The sequence below is a fragment of the Eleutherodactylus coqui genome, chromosome 13 (genome assembly GCF_035609145.1).
Source record: "Eleutherodactylus coqui strain aEleCoq1 chromosome 13, aEleCoq1.hap1, whole genome shotgun sequence".
Lineage (NCBI taxonomy): Eukaryota > Metazoa > Chordata > Amphibia > Anura > Eleutherodactylidae > Eleutherodactylus > Eleutherodactylus coqui.
This window is the reverse complement of record NC_089849.1, coordinates 35,305,411-35,322,670: the sequence shown is the minus strand read 5'-3', so window position 1 is coordinate 35,322,670 and position 17,260 is coordinate 35,305,411. Positions and strand designations below refer to the sequence as shown.

The 17,260-nt window shown below is 45.4% G+C and overlaps 1 protein-coding gene across 1 annotated transcript in view; it reads left to right on the top strand.

Annotated features, from left to right (window-relative positions):
* The window catches only part of NAGLU (N-acetyl-alpha-glucosaminidase), a 69,410-nt gene extending 58,764 nt beyond the window's left edge, over nt 1–10,646 (top strand). The window contains exons 12-13 of the transcript XR_010787470.1: nt 7,247–7,423; nt 10,438–10,646. The gene's annotated coding sequence lies outside the window, so the exon portion shown is untranslated. The remainder of the gene's footprint in view (nt 1–7,246; nt 7,424–10,437) is intronic.
* The last annotated feature ends 6,614 nt before the right edge of the window (nt 10,647–17,260 follow it).

Genomic DNA, 17,260 nt, shown 5'->3' with positions numbered 1-17,260 from the left:
CTGCAGTAGGGGGCGCCTTCTACCAGGCAGAAGTGTTACTTAAAGGGGTGGTCTCGCGAAACCAAGTGAGGTTATACACTTCCATATGGCCATATTAATGCACTTTGTAATATACATCGTGTATTAAATATGAGCCATACAGAAGTTATTCACTTACCTGCTCCGTTGCTAGCGTCCTCGTCTCCATGGTTCCGTCTAAATTCGCTGGCAGCTTGCTTTTTTAGACGCGCTTGCGCAGTCCGGTCTTCTCCTTCCAGCACGAGCCGCTTCAGTGTGCTCCCCGCTACAGCTCTTCTGCGCATGCGCAGACGAGCTGTCACTGCTCGGGAGCGCGCTGGAGCGGCCATTCTGTACCTTCCTCTGTTAGAGGAAGGTGCAGAGCTGCCGGGCTGTCCGGAGAAGCCGCCCAGCTGTCCCGCCGTCCAGCTGTCCTGCCGCTGCGATGGGGGGGCTGTCGCTGCGCCGGGGGAACTAGCGCTGGGCCGGGGGGGCTGTCGCTGCGCCGGGGGAACTAGCGCTGGGCCGGGGGAACTAGCGCTGGGCCGGGGGGGGGGGGGCTGTCGCTAGGCCGGGGGAACTAGCGCTGGGCCGGGGGGGGCTGTCGCTGCGCCGGGGGAACTAGCGCTGGGCCGGGGGGGGCTGTCGCTGCGCCGGGGGAACTAGCGCTGGGCCGGGGGGGGGCTGTCGCTGGGCCGGGGGAACTAGCGCTGGGCCGGGGGGGGCTGTCGCTGGGCCGGGGGGGCTGCCGCTGTGATGGGGGTGGGGGGCTGCGCCGGTTACCTTCTGCCTGGCGGTGGGTGACTGGTCGGCCGTGTTCACTCCAGGGGTCCGGTCGGCGGCTGCGGGGCGTCTGGTTGCCATGGAGACACAGCTGGTAGCGTCTCGGGAGCGCGCACGTCAGGCTACAGCAAGCGATGCGAAAAGAGCTGGCGGCCATCTTGGGAAAAAGTTTTATAAGTTGCTGAAACGCTGGAACGGTAAGTAGAAACCAGCTAGGAAAGTCATTTACAGGGGTAATTAGTAATGTATGTTTAATTAGGGGGACTGGGCAAAAAAAAATTCACTGCTTCCTCGAGACATCTCCTTTAATGCTCCTAGACCCCAATGCAAAATCTGTAACAGGCCCCCCCAACTAACACATTATTTATAGTACTGGTCTCTTCACTTTTTGGGCACTCTTAGGCTCCGGGTGTAATAGCAATGTCTGTGCCCACTATATGTGCCCTCCTATTACCAGGATTGCCAGGTGAGGGATGATCAATACCCACGGATTATAATAGGTTAACGTTAGCAGAATATTCATCCAAAAGAAACCAACTGCGCTCAAATATCACAGATGCACTTAAAATTGCATATCCAAAAAGTTCATGCAGAAGTGAAGAAAACATGGGACAATACACATTATGCTCATTTTTGTTGAGCGGTGGGGGGTACAGTATGATGGGGTATACAGATGTATGTGAAACAACAAACGGGCTATTAGTGAACATTTTTATATAGTGGCTGATCTCTTTAACCCTTTCCAATCCACTGTCTGACCTCTGAAGACATTATGATTTAAGGCTGTACAGCTCCGATGTTGGAAGACGTCCATCGGGGGTTCTCTTACTCTATATGGCCAGCCTCTCTGTTGTCGGAGCCTATCCAACGTGTCACCTCATGCAGTACTGGCTTTAGTCAGCATATAGTGCTGTTTAACGGCAGAAAAAGAGTAAGCCCCCTAGGAAAACCAGGATACAAATTGGATTGGAAAGGGTTAAAGGGATTATCCCAAGATCGGCTTTTATCACATATTGTAAATCTGATTGGTGGAGGTCTCACCACAGAGACCACTACAAGTCCCAAGAATGGGAGGTCTCACTCTCCACCTCATTGTAACCCCGCAGTGAGGAGGAGCTTGAATGGAGCGGTGGCCCAGTACGCGCGGTTCCACTCTATTCAATTTAATGGGGCTGTAGGAAATAGCTGAGTGCTTGTACTCAGCTATCTATTGCAGTCCCATTGAAATGAATGGTGCGACCACTGCTGCATTCTATGGGAGTTTCCATGGTCAAACCCCAACTGATCAGTAAGTAATGCCCTCTCCTTCGGATAGGTAATAACTTATTTTTGTGGTAAAAGCCCGTTAATTTACTTTTCACTTCTTATTTACTTTTTCCTGGTGTAATGGAAACACTATTTAACACTCAATGAGTAGACATCAACACTCAGATTATTGTACATCTCATTATAATCACAGGCAGGATTACAATGAAAGGTAGCACCTAAATATAGATCATACAGGTTCCACTATTCGCAATAAGTGATGATCACAGCTCACCTCCTCCCCCTTCCCTGCACAATGACCACTGCATAGGTCACAAAGCATGCCACAATAATAAAGTCAATGAGTCCCCTCCAGTCTGTTGTGTCTATGACCCATGAGACTGCTGTGTAGAAAAGAAAGTCTCATCCTATTATTAAGGACTCCATAAACCCTCAATAGGTATCAGATGAACGCTCGATCAGTTCAACAGCTATTTCTCCCAACTCGTCCATACACATGAATACTCAGTTCGGCCCATCATTCCTGTATTTTCCTTTGGATGAGATGAATAAGTAGCAGCAAGAAAGCTCTTGTGGTGATTTATCTCCAGGAAAACAAGAGGATTGGGCGTTGAACTTCAACGTGCCCAATCCATCCTCTTCAACATCCTATGAAAAACGATATAGCCATCATCATTCATAAGGGTTGGTATGAGGTGAACTCAGGAGCTGAGCTCACGTCATACCTGGCGGCTAACAGATGTTTCGGACAACTCACAGCCACCAACAACGGCCGGGCCCAGAGTTAGTTCTGATAGAGGCAGTTTAACTGCTTAAATTCTACAGCCCTCTCTTCTCCAAAGAGCTGTGGGTTTGTCTTCCGTTCCCACCCCCACCCACCCTTTTTTTTTCTTTCCTCCTCTTCTCTTCTCTCCTATACCCCTGTGTTTCCCGCACCTCCCCTTCATCCACACCCATCCTTTGTCATCCCCCACCCCCCTCCACTTCCCCCATCCTCCAACCTCCTCTGGTTAAGTAGACCAACAGTCAACCAACGACTTAACTTATATCCTGTTTCTACCTGTTCTTGTTGATAGGGACAGGTTTTTGAAAATATGTAAACCCATACATTACCGTTGTATTCGACAATGCTAAATTTTAATTATATTCTGGAAAGACAAATAAATAAAGAATTTTTAAAAATTCTATAGTCAATGCTGACTGTAACGTTTAGGCAGCTAGCCAGAAGGTGGGTCCGTCGGGCACCCCACTAGTGCCAACTCAATGCAATCGGAGTGTGCCGATAAGTTGGCATGGCAGCCCAGAGCCTCGCGAAGGCTTCTATGGATGCCTATGAAAGGACAATATATTGAAGTATTGCAGTTTATTGCGCAAACATTTCGAGTCCTCTATGTGGACTAAAACAAAAATGTTAAATTAATATCAATAAAAAATCATTTAAGTATTACAAAAATAAGAAATATAAAAAAGTGCAAAACTCCCCTTTTCTTGATTTTCATGTTAAAAAATCAGAACAATAAAAAAAATGATTATAATTTGTATTTCCATGTCTAAAGTCCAAAAAATCTAAATATTAGATGATTTTATCACCCACAGTGAAACCTGTAAGGAAAATAAAACTGCAATACCAGAACTGCAGGGTTTAAGAGTCACTCCAAAACAGTCAAATAAAAGCTCGACGCAAATCAAAAACTGATATGCACTTCTAAACGGAACCAATAAAAACTACAGCCCGGCCCGCAAAAAATAAAATACTTATAGGGGTCAGAATGTAGTGACAAAATCATGTTTTTATTTATGTGTTTTAAAAATAGTAAAAACATAATAAAAACTATATAAATTTGGAATTACCGTCATCATACTGACCCACAGAATTAACCCACAGAATTAAGGCTGCCTGCAGATGGGCGGGTCGGATCCGGCGGCGAGAATTCTCGCCGCGGGACCCGACCCCAGCGCCTGCAGGGAGGAGCGCGTACTCACCCGCGCCCGGTGGCCTCGGCCTCGCACAGAAATAGGACATGCTGCGGTTTGTTTGCCACGCAAGATTTCGCGTATTGTAATGCACTCCTATGCAGGCTTTTAGTGGCGGAAATCCCGCGGGATTTTCCCCCGTCTGCAGGCGGCCTAAGTTCGCCTCTCATTTTTATCGAACCATGAACGTTGTAAAAGCAAGACCCTAAAATTGCCACAATTGTTTCTTTTCCCATTTCAACCCACTTAGAAATCTTTAAACGGTTTTTAATATACCCATATACACTCGAGTATTAGCCGACCCGAGTATAGGCTGAGTCAATAAGTTTTACCATAAAATAATAGGAAAACCTATTGACTAGAGTATAAGCCGAGCTATACTCGAATATATACTGGGTTAAAAAATAACCTCCTTACTCACCTCCCAGCTGGCGTCTGTGTCTGTGCGGCAAGCTGCTTAAATTCTCCCCGGTGTCATCCCTGCCATCCTCTCTGCTTGTCTCTGTCAGCGCTGTGTAAGTAAGAGCTGTGATTGGATTGAGCACCAGCCAATCACAGCTGGCACTCGATCCAATCACAGCGCTTGCATACACAGCGCTATCAGCAAGGGATTTGAAAGCCGAGCAGGGAGATGACAGTGGGGAGAATTCTAAAGCAGCTTGCGTGCCATCAGCGCTGTGTAAATAAGCGCTGTGATTCTGGCGCTCGATCCAATCACAGTGTTGACGGCAGGGGATGACAGAGCCGAGCAAAGAGGACGCTGGGGAATGACAGCGGGGAGAATTCAAGCAGCTTGCCGCATTGCCACCGGGAACACAGGAATTTAAGCAGCTTGCCGCACCACTGCCGAGAACACAGATGCCGGCTGGGAGGGGAGTACAAAGTCTTTTTTTTTTTAAACCCTTCCCTGACTCGAGTATAAGCCGAGGGGGGGCTTTTTCAGCACAAAAAAATGTACTGAAAAACTAGGCTTATACTTGAGTATATATGGTATATTAAATGACCCTCATTTGGCTCGGTCAATGGAAAACAAAGAAGTTATGATTCTTTGAAAATGGGGATGAAAAAACAAGAGCAAAAAATAGAAAAGTGGTTGTTAAACAAAAGGCCATTTTCAGATGACACATTCCCTTTAATGCATCAATCATAGTTACCCTTGTAGTTACTAATAAGATGGAAGGAGCAGAGAATCTCCAAATCTTTTCTTCTGATCCATTAGAGATAATCTGGGTAAATCACAAGACTATTTGAGCCGCATGACACATGCCGTGCTTTGAAGTAATGCTACGCCCCAGTGAAATTACTGATACACGGGTGGCTTTCTTTAAAAGCAAATGATTCATAAAACCTTCCATTCTTACACCAACATAAAGCCTCCACAAGCTGTGTATCGCTCTGCGATAACTTACTGGGCCTCATTTATCAAAACTGTCTAAATGCGAAACTGTCTTTGCTGCTATAGTAGCCAATCACACAACAGCTTTCATTGTTGCGTGCTTCGCTTTTAAGACAGTTTTGACAAATAAGTCTCATAAGTAGAAGACACACCCAAGTCATCTTGTATGGCTGGCCAAGAACGGGTTTGTCATGTGCTCTAGTAGTCATGTCTGTTCAAGTGAGGTTTGCATCATGTGTAGTGTAGAAATGTGGCATGTATGAGGACTCTAGTACTGTCTATGGAAGGACCATATAGTAGTCATGTCTGTTCAAGTGAGGTTTGCGTCATGTGTAGTATATAAATGTGGCATGTATGAGGACTCTAGTACTGTCTATAGAAGGACCATATAGCCAGATTGTACTACTTAAAGTGACACCATAAACACAGTATAATATAAACTTAAAGGGGTTTTCTGAAAATCTAATATTGATGACCTACCCTCCAGGCTAGGTCATTAATATCAGATCTGAAATGGGGGGTCATTGGGTGGTATTAGGGCCTCCTATAGGTTCCAAGGATAGGGATTTGACTTCGGCTTAGGGTGGAAGGGGTATTAAGTGAAGAATAAAGTAGATTTTGTGAATATGGCATTACAGCTCGTTGCAGCATGAACCAGAACCTGCAGCAATCCCCTCTTACAGATCAGCGGGGGTCCACCACTCGAGACTCCCACCAATCAGCTGTGTGAAGAAACCACAGTGGTCGGGTGAGCGGGGCAGCCCCTTCTCAGGCTAGTGATGTAACTTTCCTTCTTGATGTGGCCCAAGAGCAGCTAAGTCCCATTCAAATGAATGGGAGTGAGCTGCTTTACCAGCCACCACTGCTACAAAATCTCCAGTGCTACGCCTGGTATGCAGTGAAGAAGTTGCGGTGCTTACCTAAACGCAGCAACCTCTTCAAACAGCTAATCATGGGGGACTGGAGCAGCAGACCCACACCAATCTGATATTGATGGCCTATCCCTAAGGATTTACCCAGGACTACATTTCCCATAAGACATGTGCCTATTGGAGGACTAGCTTTAAGGACTTCGTCAAAATGGTTTGCAACCACTCTTGTAACTAAAGAAGACGGGGAGAAGAACTGCTGTGATCAAAGGCTGTGTGACTAGTTGTAATCAAGGGAAGAAGGGTAGTGGAAAGAAGCCCTGCTGTGACTAAGGAGGATGGGACAAGATGAAGAACATAATAATAAAGCCAACCAGTCATTAAAGCAACCCTGGGACCGAAGGGTGGAGGGGATACGACAGATTACCTGTCGTTGATTTTGCCAGTCCTGAATCCCATTCGGGGTTCCATTTTTGGGCTGTCAAGGTGGCCACTAGAATTTTTAGACTACCTAATGGTCCATAGTGCATTGATAGTCTTAGGAATACCTGCTTTGTGAATTGGCCAGCACAGAGCAGTGCATAGCATAAATATAAAATGTTGATGGCCATCTTGGAAACTCGAAAAAGGCATCAGGAATCTGCAAAATTGCACAATAGCCAACACAATCAACCAGATGTAATCTACCCCTCCACCCTCAATTCCTGGGAAAGAATTTTGGCAAGAAACCAGACAGCCACATTAAATTGTCGAAGATAAAACAAACTGAAATAATTTTGGAAAGCTTGGCAAGATTATTGGAAGAAACGAAGGAATAATTAGTTGTTTAACGGGTTGGCATTATTTTTTTTTGGGGGGGGGGGGGTTGCTCTCCTTTTTCTTCCCGCCCTCAAGCGCCACTTGGGGTATTTGTGACAATTTACAGTTAAAAAAAAAAGTCATCTATTCTTTTCCATTGCAGTTTCTAAGTGCATTGCAAGCATATTTCAGTAGAAGAGGGATCCATGTGGACAGAACAGCCCCCTCATACTTTATCTTGTCCTCAAAGTCTCGAAGTAACAGAGATTCTTTTCTTGATGGAGACAGACTCTTAGAGACGCAAGTAAGTGCTGCTGGTTCCAAGAAAGACATTCAGTGGGTAAGTCGGGTTTTTAAAAGAAACAAGTATTGTGATTATGTCAAAGCTGGAGGTAATCATATCTGTTCTTATGTTGTGTTACTGGGTTACCGCAATTATAAGGGCACTTTCATAACCTGTAGCTGTATTAAAGGGAATCTGAGTGTAGCATAATCTGTAGGTATACTGATTACAGTGATATGTCTGCTATATGTATACATGAAGTAGTTTGGGGGAACCTTGCTTTTTATTAGTATCAGCACCCACAAATAGGACTACAGAAAGTAGTCCTCGATATTCATGAGCTGCAGGCTAAGTACCATGCCCTCTGGCTACTGACTGACAGCTGTCTCCCTATTGCTGTGCATAGATGTAAGTGGGACTAACTGAAGCTCAAAAATATAGAGGACTACTTTCTGTAGTCATTTATGTGTGTGCTGATACTAATAAACTGCAAAGGTCCCTAAAAAATGTCATGTATACATATAGTAGACATATTGCTGTAATCAGTGAGCCTTTTATCTTATGCTGCACTCAAATTAACCTTTAATATAGCCACAAGTTATATGATGCTGCAACGTGCCACAAGTGGAAAGAGGCCTGCACTCTCTGAGCGGTTTCCAAGATGTGGCTGAAGAGCCATGTCAAGGTTGCGATGAGTGCAGCACGCTCTTTAATTTTGCGTACCATTGAAGGTTTACAACAGGATCTGAATGATTAATAGATTTAGGTGATCGTGACGCCAGTGCCTGGATTAAAAGCGCTTGGTAGCAAAATAAGACTTACACACGGATGTAAGTAAATGACAGGCACACCATTTACTTTCAGGTACATGGCTGTCTGCAATAAACTTAAACACCAGCAAATTACTTATACAACTTGCATATACACAGTTTAACACTTTATGCACAGATAAACAAGCCTTGGGGAGGCAGGATCTGATCTAAGGGGGAGCTATAGAGAGAGACTGGTGAAATCTGAAAACTCCTTATAAACCCTACTAACAGTTTTGCCAACCTGAAATACTAGCTAATATTTCTTCAGTACTCATGAAATTCCTATAAAGATTCTCTACTGCTTGTCTAAAGCTTGTGTCTGTGTTGCTGTCCTGTAGAAAGCAGAGTTGTAGGGTTTGGAAAGACAAACAGTTTCTCTCAGTATCAGGGTGATTTATTAGCTGCTGAATACGGAATTTCTTAAAAAGTTTACATAACGCCTGTCTCTAATTACAGCAGGACAGAGAAGTGGGCAGCATGGCTGTGGCCATTTTTCCCCCCTGCTTCTTGCTTCGTCTCTCCACTTTGACTGAACCCACTTCCGCCTTCTAACACTGTAATAATTTCTAACTGTGCAACAGAAAATTATCCGGAAACTCCATCCTTTTTTCCCCACTCTGGGAGCTTGTCACAGCTCAGCAGCTACATGATTTATGACCGTGAACTGATTAGCCGCCATTAACTATTTAGTTCCCTATTCCGACTCCCTCTTATTAAATGAAGTCCTGCATAACTTCCCGATTGTTAAATGAACTGGTAGTTAGAACAGCTGCTCTTGGCTTGCAGGTAAAGTACTTTTATTCTGTAGTGCCACTCTTTAGGTCACTACAATGCAACTCAGGGACATGCCTAGATATGCACAGCAAACCATCTATTGATTAAAGGTGAACTTGTACTTCAAATGAAGTCTGTCATCTATATTTAGTATATGAAACTAATCCTAACATACGAAGTGACATCTACAGATGAAAGTGATCAAACCTTTTTTTACTTCCTCCAAGCTTTCAAAAGCGAAATATCTGATTTTCTGACCTTCCCATTCTGTATACAAATTGTTATCAAACTATCTGAAGGGCGGTTGCATAGTCAATGTTGTCCAGGCTTAAGGTGATTTCCCATCTGTGTCGGGGATTTTGATTTCCTGCTCTCTTCGGGAAGCAGGAGAGGGGAATCCCTGTGATCAAACAGCTCTGTTTTATGACAGAAGCAAACAGCAATGAACGGACCCCATTGACTATAATGGGGTCCATTGTCTTTCCACTTAGGGGCCCTGCTTTTAGTGCTTTTTCTTCCATTATTTTGTGCCGGATCAATGACGGAACCTCTGGAGGTTCTAATGCAGTTGTGAAACCATCCTTACTCCCACTCCACACTTGCAAGCACGTTTTTCACTTTGATGGCTAAGGTTCCTAGCTCAGGCTGGAGACACTGTGTATCTGCCCTGCGCTTCTGCATGCGCTATGGCATCCATTCATATCTCCACAGCCTCAATAATGTCACACGCATGCAACAAGGCCAGAAGTGTGGCACCAACATAGACTCACAACATCTCTAGCCTGAGCTGTGGATATTGATTATTAGTGTGAGGGGAGGGGCGTAACTATAGAGGATGCAGGGGATGCGGTTGCACCCGAGCCCAGGAGCCTTGGGGGGCCCATAAGGCCCCTCTTCTCCATATAGGAAGCCCAGTACTATGAATAAAGCATTATAGTTGGGGGCTCCGTTCCAGGTTTTGCATTGGGACCCAGGAGTTTCAAGTTATGCCTCTGCGTGAGGGTCATGCTTGCAAGTATAGAGGGTGAGAGTGCCCAAACAATTTCGGCCAGCTGGGTGGAAAGCAGATGGACCCCATTATAGTCAAAGGGGTCCCTCCGGCGGTATTCGGGTCCATCCTGAGATGGAGCAATTCGGCCATAGAGATTTTCCGAACGGAGCAGAAAAGCGAAATCCGGAACACAGTTGTGAAACCACCCTAGTTTCTTCTGTAGCTGGGACATTGTATGTTAGAATTAGTTATATATACAAAATATAGGTGACAGACTTTCTTTAAATTCCAAACAACCTGTAAGAAAAGAAACATTCTCATCTACTATTTTCAGACTATATATATCACTATATAAAGGGAGAGCCTATCACAAAGCCAAAAGGCCCACTAAGTTCTCGGAATTGTTGTAAAGTCCCCCTTGCTGGCAGCAGTATCCTTATGGCTGAATCCTATTTACTGACATTAACAGGCGATCTTTATTTTTTGTTTTCCAGTCCCAAGAAAATTTCTACTAATCAACATGAAAGTAGACGACTTTGGACCAGACAAAGCTTTTTATTGCATTATTTGTTTCTATTAGAAATTAACTAATTAAACTTTCAAATGGAACTGATGTCTTGTAAAGTATACACGATGTAATAGAGTCTCCCGTGTAATTGGTACTGTATGCAGGTAATTGTTTTTATATATGTGTATGGGATTTAGGCTGACTATATCTTGTAGAATTCAATAAAATATCCCAATTACCTGTGAAGCTATTATGACTGTCCTATTTTATGCTTGTGTCTTGTTTATGCCTCTTATTACGCCTTCCTGAACCATTGTAGTCTTTTTATCTCTATCTCAGAGGTTGTCTAAAGGTACCGTCAGGCCTCTTTCACATGACCGTATGTGGTTTTACGTTCGCCCATACATGCCATAAAATAGCATGAAAGAAGAATAGCCGCCATCAAGGCCTGATCTTAATTAGCGTATTCTCTGCCGCTGAGTGATGCCCATAAAATATCCTGCAGCGTGGAAATCTCTCGATCGGCAGAAATCCTTGGATTGACTACTACCGTGCATTCCCGAAAATAAGACTGTGTCTTATATTAATTTTGGGACAAAAGAGGCGCTAGGTCTTATTTTTGGGAATGTCTTATAACAGCGGCAGAGCGCAATGATTTCAATGGCGGTGCTCTGCTGCGATTTCAATTTCTCTTTCGGAGGCAGTGTTCCTGACTCCGACAGAAGCTTTCCCCGATCATTGATGAGGTGCACAAGATGCAAAGAATAGAACAAACAGCGCTCGAAAATCGTGTTTGAGTGCATGTCTGTGGGGCTCTCAATTGAATGTCGCAGTAATTGCGGTAAGTCTTACCTAGCATGGTCCAGGTCCCTCCCCCTGGTCAGTGCAGTTCCGGCAGCTTGCTTGTAGTTCCCAACAGAAGATCGCTTTCTAGTAAAGGGGTTCATAACCCCGTCTCCAGGAAGCGATGGCTCTGATTGGTTCTTGAGCCCCACGCTTCAGCCAATCAATGCAGCGCTCGATGTACCAATCACAGCTATTATTTGCTGGAGGTAGGGTTTACGAACTTCCTTTACAAGGAAGCCATCTTCTGTTGGCTGCCGAGGACTTCAAGCAAGCTGCCAGAACCCCGCAGAGCAGTGTGAGGGACCTGAACGGCGCCTGCTAGGTAAGTATTGCTGTTTTTTTTTCCATGAAGTATAGTTAGAGCTTATTATTTGGGGGTAGGGCTTATATTTAAACCTCCTCCCCCCAAAAATCAGGGTAGAGCATATTTTGAAGTAGGTCTTATTTTTGAGGGAGACACAGTTATGCTTCAATAAAGCCAGCTGTCTTCTTTTCTTTAACTCCCTCCACCTCCCTTTTTTTTTCCGCTTCCATTGAAGTCTATGAGAGCTTCCAGCGTATCTTGGCAAAGGATAGGGTAAGAACTATCTTTTGACGCAGAATATATAAAATCGGTCGCCAATGTCCTATTTTTCCCAGCGTGTTTTTTTTATGCACTCAAAAAACGTTCATCTGAATAAATACATAGGAATTAGAGATGAGCGAGCGTACTCGGAAAAGCACTACTCGCTCGAGTAATTTGCTTTATCCGAGTATCACTGTGCTCGTCCCTGAAGATTCGGGTGCCGGCACGGAGCGGGGAGCTGCAGGGGAGAGCGGGGAGGAACGGAGGTAAGATCTTTCTCTCCTTCTCTCCCGCCCGCTCTCCCCTGCTCCCCGCTGCGACTCACCTGTCAGCCGCAGCGGCACCCGAATCTTCAGGGACGAGCACAGCGATACTCGGATAAAGCACATTACTCGAGCGAACAAAAGTAGCCAAATATTACCGATTTGAGGGTGCTGAACAAGACGCTGGCAATAAAAATTGCAATTTGGCTCTAGTTTTAAAAATTTCAGAAATAAATGTTGTCTATCTACATATAATCCTGTTGTTACTTTATTTTTTAAATATTTATGATATATGTTGTAACCATTGTGCAACAACGCTTCGTCAGTGGCTCAAAGGAAAGAAGTGCTCTATGAAATTTAGTGTTCCCATGGTCTGGGGGAGCCTACAGGCCATGTAATTAACATCTATTTTTGCTTTGCACCTCCAATAAGTAAAGGTTAGTCAAAGAAGAAAAAATGGATGATAGATTATCCCAATTAAATCTGCACGTCGACCTGTTCCCCATAATGAAGGTATTCCAATTCCGCAGCCACCTGAATCATATTCACTTGACACAGCAGAAGAAAATAATGCAATTGACGTTTATGATGGTGCTGAGCCATTAACATCCACAGATCCAGATTTCATTCCGGCAACAATAATAATAATCTTTATATATATAGTGCCAAAAACAGGGGAATACAGAACGACAAAAATACAAAAAGCACAGATAGGCCGCCTGCAGACGGATACCGCTGCGGCTCCAGTAGAAATAGTGACACCCCACAGCGGCCCCAGTAGTAATAGTGACACCCCACACCTCCAGTAGTAACAGTGACATGCCACAGTGGCCCCCAGTGGTACTACTGACACCCCACAGTGGCCTTAGTAGTAATAGTGACATCCCACAGTGGCCTCAGTAGTAATAGTGACACCCCACAGTGGCCCCAGCAGTAATAATGACACCCCACAGTGGCCCCCAGTGGTATTCGTGACACCCCACTGTGGTCCCAGTAGTAAAAGTGACATACTACAGCGGCCCTGGTAGTAATAGTGACACCCCACAGTGGCCACAGTAGTAATATTGACACCCCGCAGTAGCCCTAGTAGTAATAATGACACCCCACTGTGGCCCCAGTGGTAATAGTGACATCCCACAGCGGCCCCAGTAGTAATATTGACACCCCACAGCATCCCCCAGCAGTAATAGTGACACCACACAACATCCCCCAGCAGTAATAGTGACAGCCCACAGTGGCCCCAGTAGTAATAATGACATCCCACAGCGGCCCCAGTAGTAATAGTGACATCCCACAGCGGCCCCAGTAGTAATATTGACACCCCGCAGTAGCCCTAGTAGTAATAATGACACCCCACTGTGGCCCCAGTGGTAATAGTGACATACTACACCGGCCCTGGTAGTAATAGTGACACCCCACAGTGGCCCCCAGTAGTAATAGTGGCATTCCACAGTGGCTCCAGTAGTAATAGTGACACCACACAGCAGCCCACAGCAGTAGTAGTGACAGCCCACAGCGGCCCCAGTAGTAATAGTGACATCCCACAGCGGCCCCAGTAGTAATATTGACACCCCACAGTGGCCCTAGTAGTAATAATGACACCCCACAGTGGCCCCCAGTGGTAATAGTAACACCCCACAGTTGCCCCAGTAGTAATAGTGACATCCCACAGCGGCCCCAGTAGTAATAGTGACACCCCACAGCAGCCTCAGTAGTAATAATGACATCCCACATTGGCCCCCAGTGGTAATAGTGACACCTCACAGTGGCCCCAGTAGTAATAGTGACATCCTACTATGGCCCCAGTAGTAAAGTGACATCATACAGCGGCCCCAGTAGTAATATTGACATCCCACAGCGGCCCCAGTAGTAATAGTGACATCCCACAGCGGCCCCAGTAGTAATAGTGACACCCCACAGCAGCCTCAGTAGTAATAATGATATCCCACATTGGCCCCCAGTGGTAATAGTGACACCTCACAGTGGCCCCAGTAGTAATAGTGACATCCTACTATGGCCCCAGTAGTAATAGTGACATCATACAGCGGCCCCAGTAGTAATATTGACATCCCACAGCGGCCCCAGTAGTAATAGTGACACCATACACCCCCAGTAGTAACAGTGACACCCCCCAGTGGTCCCCCGTGGTAATACTGACACCCCACAGTGGCCTTAGTAGTAATAGTGACACCCCAGAGAGGCTCCAGTAGTAATAGTGACACACCACAGTGGCCCCAGTAGTAATAATGACACCCCACAGTGGCCCCCAGTGGTAATAGTGACACCCCACCGTGGCCCCAGTAGTAATAGTGACACCCCACAGTGGCCCATAGTAGTAATAGTGACACCTTGCAGCTGACCTAATAGTAATAGTGACATCCCACAGTGGCCCCCAATAGTAATAGTGACACCCCACAGCGTCCCCCAGTAGTAATAGTGACACTCCACAGTGGCCCCCAGTAGTAATAGTGACATCCCACAGTGGCCCCCAGTAGTAATAGTGACACCCCCCAGCGGCCCCAGTAGTGATAGCGCCCCTCTGAGACCCATATACTTACCCCCTCCTCCTCTGCTCGGCGCTGCTGCTGATCCCAGGTGCACACTGTGACATCAGTGTGTGCTGCCAGACGCCTCCTCCCCCTGCTCTCGCGGAACCAAGTAGGAGACCACTGCTATAGGAGATGGAAAACAGATAAAAAAATGAAAATATAAAGCACCTTCTTGTAAAAATGAACTACAGTATGAAGAACACAAATAGAAGGTCTGTGGTGATTTGATAATTGTAGCTATGCTGCTTGGACTTCAATTAGCTTATACAAAGTCCTGTTGTTTCCTTTGTGAGTGGGAGAGCAGAGACAGAGTAGCACATTTCAAAAGGAGAGAATGGCCCGAAAGACATCACTGGAACCTGGATCAAAGGACGTTGTAAGTACAGCCCTCATTGACCCCAGTTTTATAATACTACCAGCTTTGCATATAAAATTAGGACCCCTAAAGAATTTCATCAAGGCCATGGACCGTAACAGCACAGCATTTCGTACGCTCGGAGAAAAGTTTCCGCATGCAAGTGAGGTCAAAGTTAAAGAGGGGATGTTGGTGGGTCCACAGATCTCTTCGAGGATACACATGTCGATGACGTACCATGTGGTGATGAAAAAGAAACTTGGAATTCTTTCAGGATGGTAGCAAAGAATTTTCTTGGAAACCACAAAGCTGCGAATTACAAAGAACTGCCGGACAATCTGCTGCCATGTTATGAAAAAATGGCTGCAACACGTCTTTAAAAATACACGTTTTACATCCCCACATTGACTTTTTCCCTGACAATTGTGGTTCTGTAAGTGATGAGCATGGCCGACGCTTCCATCAGGACATCTCTGGTATGGAGCGGCTCATCGGAGCGGTTAACCCTTTAAATGCCACTGTCAGAATTTAAATCCCCTGACCGATGTTCGGAGGGTCCCATACGGCCCCCTGCGATGAGATCACAGGAAGCTGTGCGGGTGTCATGGCAGCCAGGGGCCTACTGAAAGGCTCGAGGGCTGTCATGGCAGAATGCCTATTAAGCCGTGCCTGTGGCATAGCTTGATAGACTGCCTGTCCGATCGCAGTATGATGTAATGCTATGGCATTACATTATATTGCAGGAGCGATCATAGTAACATACATAGTAACATAGTTCGTAAGGCTGAATGAAGACAATGTCCATCTAGTCCAGCCTGTCTAGCCTCCTGTTTTGTTGATCCAGAGGAAGGCAAAAAAAACCCAAGAGCAGAAGCCAATTAGCCCTTTTGGGAAAAAATTCCTTCCCGACTCCCTAATGGCAATCAGACTGTTCCCTGGATCAACCCCTAATAGTTCCAACCTGCCTGTATTCCCGGATTAACAAATAATCTTAGATTTATAGCCTATAATATCCTTCCTCTCCAGAAAGATATCAAGTCCCCTTTTAAACTCCTCTATGGATTTTGCCATCACCACGTCCTCAGGCAGAGAGTTCCACAGTATAACTGCTCTAACAGTAAAGAACCCCTTTCTATGTTGGTGATGAAACCTGCTTTCCTCTAAACGTAATGGATGCCCTCATGTTACCGTCGTAGTCCGGAGTATAAACAGATCCTGGGAGAGATCCTTGTATTGTCCCCTCATGTACTTATACATAGTTATTTGATCAAAGCATCGCAAGTTCTTGTCCTCTATGGGGGACTAAAAAACCAGGTAAAAATGATTTTTTTAAAGTTTTACTACTTATCAAAAATAAATAAAAAGTAATTAAAGGGGTTGTCCCACGCCGAAACGGCTTTTTTTTTTTCAATAGGCCCCCCGTTCGGCACGAGACAAACCCGATGCAGGGGTAAAAAAGAAAAAACGGATAGTACTTACATGAATCCCCGCGCTGCGGCGACTTCTTACTTACCTTGCTAAGATGGCTGCCGGTATCTTCACCCTTGGTGGACCACAGGTCTTCTCCCATGGTGCACCGTGGGCTCTGTGCGTTCCATTGCCGATTCCAGCCTCCTGATTGGCTGGAATCGGCACACGTGACGGGGCGGAGCTACGAGGAGCAGCTCTCCGGCACGAGCGGCCCCATTCGGAAGGGAGAAGACCGGACTGCGCAAGCGCGTCTAATCGGGCGATTAGACGCTGAAATTAGACGGCACCATGGAGACGAGGACGTTAGCAACGGAACAGGTAAGTGAATAACTTCTGTATGGCTCATATTTAATGCACAATGTACATTACAAAGTGCATTAATATGGCCATACAGAAGTGTATAGACCCACTTGCTGCCGCGGGACAACCCCTTTAAAGTTAAAAAAATAAAAACCTTTTGCCCTATTTATAATAAAATAATCTAAATAATAGTACAAAGATACATATTTGGCATCGCTGCAAAGGTTCGATCTATCAAAGAAATGCATAATTTACCCCACCCGGTGAATGTCACCAGAAAAAAATAAAAAATAAAAAACGCCAGAATGGTACTTTTTTGGTCACCCCATCTCCAAGATGTAATAAAAAGCGATCAAAAAGTTGTATGTATTCCAAAATATGCAAACTACGGGACGCCCTGCACAAAATGCGCCCCCGCACAACTGTCGACAGAAAAATAAAAAAGTTATTGCGGTCAGTAG